The 6,128-nt window shown below is 36.5% G+C and overlaps 1 pseudogene; it reads right to left on the reverse strand.

Annotated features, from left to right (window-relative positions):
- Positions 1-4,348: 4,348 nt before the first annotated feature.
- On the reverse strand, positions 4,349-5,306 carry LOC112679139 (pre-mRNA-splicing regulator WTAP-like; annotated as a pseudogene).
- Between the last annotated feature and the right edge of the window lie 822 nt (positions 5,307-6,128).

The raw sequence follows: 6,128 nt of genomic DNA on the forward strand, positions 1-6,128 counted from the left end.
TAAACCAACAATATACTCCTGACAGATGCTTTTGCAATCTATGGTGCTTGGTCCAAATATTTTCTTGTGTGGCCAGGTGAGGGTAAGTACATGGAGAGAATACACTATATAAACAATCTATTCATACTGATAGTGCCCACCAAGTCCTATCTATATTTACCACTTCCACATAATGCTTTATGTTACATATACTTACCCTGATGTCCTGGTTAGACATATATAACATCTAGTTCATTATAGTTCATATTACATCTAGTTCCATCTACGGTGCCATAGATTCACTGCACACAAATGTATGATGTATCATGTTCAGAGAGTCAATCTCCAGCAAAGTCCAGTACCAACTTCCACTATAAATTAAATCTCCAAAATATACTTTTATCTCCTTTTTAATTTATGAAGAATAATAAATATCAAAGGTGTTACTGATTGTCAGTGAATTGATTGATTACTTTTGCTTCTCTTTGCTTTTAAACATGCAATGTGTTTTATCCAATCTAAGCTTTAAGTCACCAGAAGCTATATCATCATCATCATCATGATTATTTGGTTTTTGTTAAAATTTCTATATGGTTCCCCTTCTATATAATTCAACTCTTCTGGCTTTATAGGCATATATTTTTGAGAAATAATCTCTACTACAGTTATAAGATCATTTTTAACAAAGATTCCTTGATGAGTGTTTGTTGAACCCTCATTAATGTGACTAGAATGCTTATAAAAGAGATCCCAGAGGGCTGCCTTATCCCTTCTGTAATATGATGACACATTCCATCCGTGAACTAGGAAGCTGATGCTCATTAGACACCAAGTTGGCCAGCATCTTGATTCTGGATTTAGCCTTCAGAATCTTGAGATATAAATGTCTGTTATTTAAGCCACCCAATCCATGGTGTTTTGTTATAGCTTCCTGAACAGACCAGGACATGTAGCATCTTTGGAAAACAATATGGTGGTTCCTCAAAAAAAATTAAACATAAAATTACTGTATGATGCAGCAATTCTACTTCTGGTTATTTACCCCCCCAAAATGAAAGCAGGGTCTTGGCAGATATTAATACATTCTTACTCGTAGTAGCTTTATTCAAAATATGCAAAAGTTGGAAACAACCCAAAAGATGTATCCATTCAAGAAAAAATGAATTAAAAAACATGGTATTTACACACAATGGAATATTATTCAGCCTCAAAAATGAAAGTCATTTCTTCATGTGCTACATGGTTGGACTTTGGAGACATTATGCTAAATAAAATAAGCCATGTACATATTTTATTTGAAGAATTGTTGGTTTAAATCTTTTGTCCACTTTATAATTGGGTTGTCTTTTTCTTAGTGAGTGGTAAGAATTCCTCACATATTTTTCTTTTGTCACTTTTGCAGTTGGTTGCATACATTGGAAACTATTGCCCAACTTAAGATCACAGATGTTTACTTCTATGCTTTGTTATAGAATTTTCATATTTAGCTCTTTTTTAAAATAATTTTATTTATTTATTTATTCATGAAAGACACAGAGAGGAAGAGACCTAGGAGGCAGAGGGAAAAGCAGGCTCCCTGCAAGGAGCCTGATGCGATACTCCATCCCAGGACCCCAGGATCACAACCTGAGCCAAAGGCAGATGCTCAACTACTGAGGAACCCAGGTACTCCTCATATTTAACTCTTTCACTGGGGTCTACGATCCACTTGAGCTCATTTTTGTGTGTTGTGTGAAGCATAAGTCCAAATTCATTATTTTCCTGTAGATATCTAGTTATCCAGCCACATTTATGGAAAAAACTATTTTCTCCATTGAATTGTCTTGGGACTTCTGTCAGAAATCTATTGGTCATAAAGATAGGGTGTATTTCTTGTCTCTTAATTCTATGTCATCATCCATATCTTTTTCTTTGCCAGTGAAACACTACCTTGGGTTACAGTAGGTTTACAGTGTCAATTGAAATGTGAATACTTGAAACTCTTTTTTTTTTTTTTTTCAAGAGAATTTTGGCTATTCTGGATCCTTTGAACTTCTATATAAACTTTAAGATAAGTTTTCCAATTTCTGCAAATCACTAGCAAGAATTACATAGAAACTGCATCCAACTATACATCAGTTTGGGGAATATGGCCATTTCAACAAGTTAAATGATGAGTCAAACGTCAAAGTTAAGTCTTGAATCATGGGACATCTTTCTATTTGTTAGATATTCTTTAATTTCTCTCAGTGTGTTTTGAAATTTTCAGTGTACAATCTAGCATTTCTTCGCTTAAAATTATTTCTATTTATGCATTTTTTGTTGCTGTTATGAATTAAATTGTTTCCTTGTTTCATGTTCAGAGCATTTATTGCTGGTATACAAAGGCATAGTTGGTTTTTGTAAATTGATCTTGGATATTGATTGCCATATTGCTGAACTCCATTAGTAGTTCAGATAATGTGTGTGTGTGTGTGTGTGTGTGTGTGTGTTGTGTGTGTGTTTATTCTTTTGGATTTTGTATATCCAAGATTGGGTCGCTTACCAATAAAAATGAGTTTACTGGGGATCCCTGGGTGGCTCAGCAGTTTACCCCCTGCCTTCAGCCCAGGGCCTGATCCTGGAGTTCCGTGATCGAGTCCCACATCGGGCTCTCTACATGGAACCTGCTTCTCCCTCTGCCTGTGTCTCTGCCTCTCTCTCTCTCTCTCTCCCTCTCCTCTCTGTGTTTCTCATGAATAAATAAATAAAATCTTTAAAAATGATTTTATGAACTTCTTTTTTTATAATCTGAATGCATTTTTTTGTCTAATTGCCATGGCTAGAATTTTCAGTAAAATGTTAAGTAGAAGTAGTAAAAATGGATATCATTTTTTTTGTTCCTGATTTTAAGAGGAAATATTCAGTCTTTCTTCATTAAATATCCTGTTAGTTGTGAATATTTTGATATGGTTTTGATATACTTTCTCAAACCTAAAGGATTCCATGTATTTCTAGTTGTTAAATAGTTTCATCAAGAAAAGGTGTAGAACTTTTCAAACACTTTTCCCATAACTGTTGAGATGATAGCTTTTATCATGTATTCTATCCATATATGGGATTACATTGATTTTTGTGTGTTAAATCTACCTTACGTTTCTGGTATAACTCTACTTAATCATGGTGTACAATCCTTTTCATATGTTGCTGGATTCAGTATGTCAGTATTTTACTGAGGATATTCATCATTTATAATCATAAGGGCTATTGCTCTGTAGTTTTCTTGTAATTTTTTTTCAAGGCACATTTAATTCAATATCAAGAGTGAAATACAGGGGGACCTGGGTGGCTCAGTCAGTTAAGCATCAGCCTTTGGCTCAGATTATGATTCCAGGGTCCTGGGATGGAGCGCTAAATCCTTGGGCTCAGTGGGGAGTCTGTTTCTTCCTCTACCCTTCCCCCTCCTAGTGCTCTTTCTCTGTTTCTCTCTCTCTCAAATATATAAAACATTTTCTTTAAAAAAAGAGTGCAATACAAAAGGCCCAAATAGAATGAAGGAAACACATTCCCTATTAATACCAACAACAGTTCTCTTTCAAAATACACCTACTAAATGGAATGGGGGGATTTAATTTCATTACCGGAAGAAATAACCCAGTGAGTCTCATCGCAGCCAATATTATTATACAATCTAGTGACAAGATGAATGTTTATAACGCTTCCAACAGTTTCTACCTGAAGTTTGATACCATACCTTTATGTTTGTATAGTCCCCAATAAGATCATTTGCAGCATTAGCAACCAAAGAACAATCCATTGATTAAAACCAGAGTAAGTTTCAGTCAAGTGATAGAGAGCCCCAAACTAAATGGTTAAATATATGAAGTACTTGTACTGACATCTATTATTTGATTCGTGACTATTAAACTGGTTCTTAGCAAATAAAAACTTTTAAGGCAAAATTTACCTCATTTGAGTTTTGACCAAGACGTTCAACAACAATCACAGTCTCACTGGCAACACGGAAATACGGTGTCTCTGTCACTATGCTCAAGGTTAAGAGCAACGTGCATCACATTTTTACATTTTATTAGAATTTTAGGTGTTCAAGTCATGATTTTAAATCTCTAGGTTTTTGGGGCACCTGGGTGGCTCAGTGTTTGAGTGCCTGCCTTTGGCTCAGGACATGAACCTGGGGTCCTGGGATAGAGTGCTGCATCAGGCTCCCTCTGCCTACGCCTCTGCCTTTCTCTCTATGTTTCTCATGAATAAATAAATAAAATCTTTGTAAAAAATAAATAAATCTCTAGGTTTTCATTCTTCCAAATTGAAGACACAGTGTGCCACAGGCTTGAGATTCCCATTTTTCCACCTTCTTCAAACAGAAACATTTCTCAAGTGTTTACAAGTTTTAGAAGAAGTTTTCAGAGGTAGCCATTTCTTTGGAATAGTCCCATGCCATTAGGCCTCTGAAGCAAGGGGTGGGGAAGAGAAAAAAAGCTAACACCAAGTTTCATTTGGTAGGTTTTACATTAAACATTATAAGCGGGCAACCCGGGTAGCTCAGCGGTTTAGCGCTACCCTCAGCCTAGGGTGTGATCCTGGAGTTTGGGATCGAGTCCCACATCAGGCTCCCTGCATGGAGCTTGCTTCTCCCTCTACCTGTGTCTCTGCCTCTCTCTCTCTCTCTCTCTCTCTCTCTCTCTCCGTGTGTCTCTCATGAATAAATAAATAAAACCTTAAAAAAATTTATAAGCTGAATAGTATAAAAATGTGGTTTTTTTTTGTTGTTGTTGTTTGTTTGTTTGGCTCAAAAAGTCTGAGTCTTGGTGTGGAAACCAGTATGTGGCTGTCTCACCACAGCTTTCTCCTCGTGGAACTATTGGGGAAGTCTGGACTGGGGAGTATGATTTGTTTACCTATATCAGGTGTAAACTTCCAGGCACTCAGTTCATTTTGGCTTTGTTTCAGTTTGTCTTTATTCTATTCCAGTCCACCTTTCATTTTTAGGAAAAAACAAGTTGACCACTGGTTCTACCATTGTTGATCTCAGTTGGGCAATGCTAGGCTGCTGGACTTGCTTGAGCTACTTGATTTGAGTAGCACACTTGGATCTCTTGCTTCCTGGTTGCTGGTCATGGTACAAGGATGTTTTCTTTCTGAGCAGCCTCTTGTTGTTGCTTTAGTTTTTCTTCAGACTCCCTTAAGCCAGTTACATCATTAGAATTAAGATCTGTGTACTTGCCCTCCAGAGCCTAGACATATGCTTCACACTCTTTCCATCTCGGAGTTAACTCATCATGTGCTATGACTTTGAAGTCTGTTGTACTCCTTGGAAACTTTTTGGGAAGAGGTTTCTCCTTGGTCATTTTGAATCCTTTCCAGAGGCAGCTGCCGCCCATTCACACTGCTAGAATTTCACTGCCCAGGCCTCCAGAATACCACACACTCCATTTTCTCTTGTCTGCAAGAGCGATACCACACTCCTCCTTTTCCCTTGCCTGCACCCTCCTTTATTTGTGGTCTCACGGACATCAAATGCTGCTTGTAGTTTTCTTGTAATATTCTTGTCTGATTTTCATATCACAGTAATAGTGATCTCACAGAACGATTTGAGAAGTGTAATCTATCTTTTGGAAGAGTTTGTGAAGGATTCCGATGAAGTCTTTTAAAAAATGTTTGGTGGAATTTATTAGTGAAGGCATTTGGGCCTGGATTTCTCTCTCTAGCTCTCCTCTCTGGCTCTTGGTCTCTCTCTTTTACCACCTGGAACTCTTTGCTTTTTGCAGATCTATTTAGATCATGTATGGGGCGGGATTTGGCTTTAATTTGATCCAAATTAAAGCATAGAAGACTGCTGTCTTAATGAAGATTAGCAATTTCTCTTCAATAGTTGATTTTTATTTTGTTCTGTGCCTTTAAATGAATACAAGATTTTTGAAATTGTAATTGTAGTTCTTTTAACATATTTTTGTGTTTTAGAGAGAATTCACACAGTTCTTCACTCTGCCATTACAGAAGGTGATCTGGGCCAGAGGAAAGCTGGTTCTATCTAGTGGTTATTGTGAAGGTAGAAAAATTTGAGCCAGTAATATTTTAGGAAGAATCTTCATGATATAAGAATATGATATTTTAGAAATACCTAATAATCAATGAAAAGATAAAATATATAATATCATTGATTTTATCAC

The sequence above is a fragment of the Canis lupus genome, chromosome 6, assembly GCF_003254725.2.
Source record: "Canis lupus dingo isolate Sandy chromosome 6, ASM325472v2, whole genome shotgun sequence".
NCBI classification, from domain to species: Eukaryota; Metazoa; Chordata; class Mammalia; order Carnivora; family Canidae; genus Canis; species Canis lupus.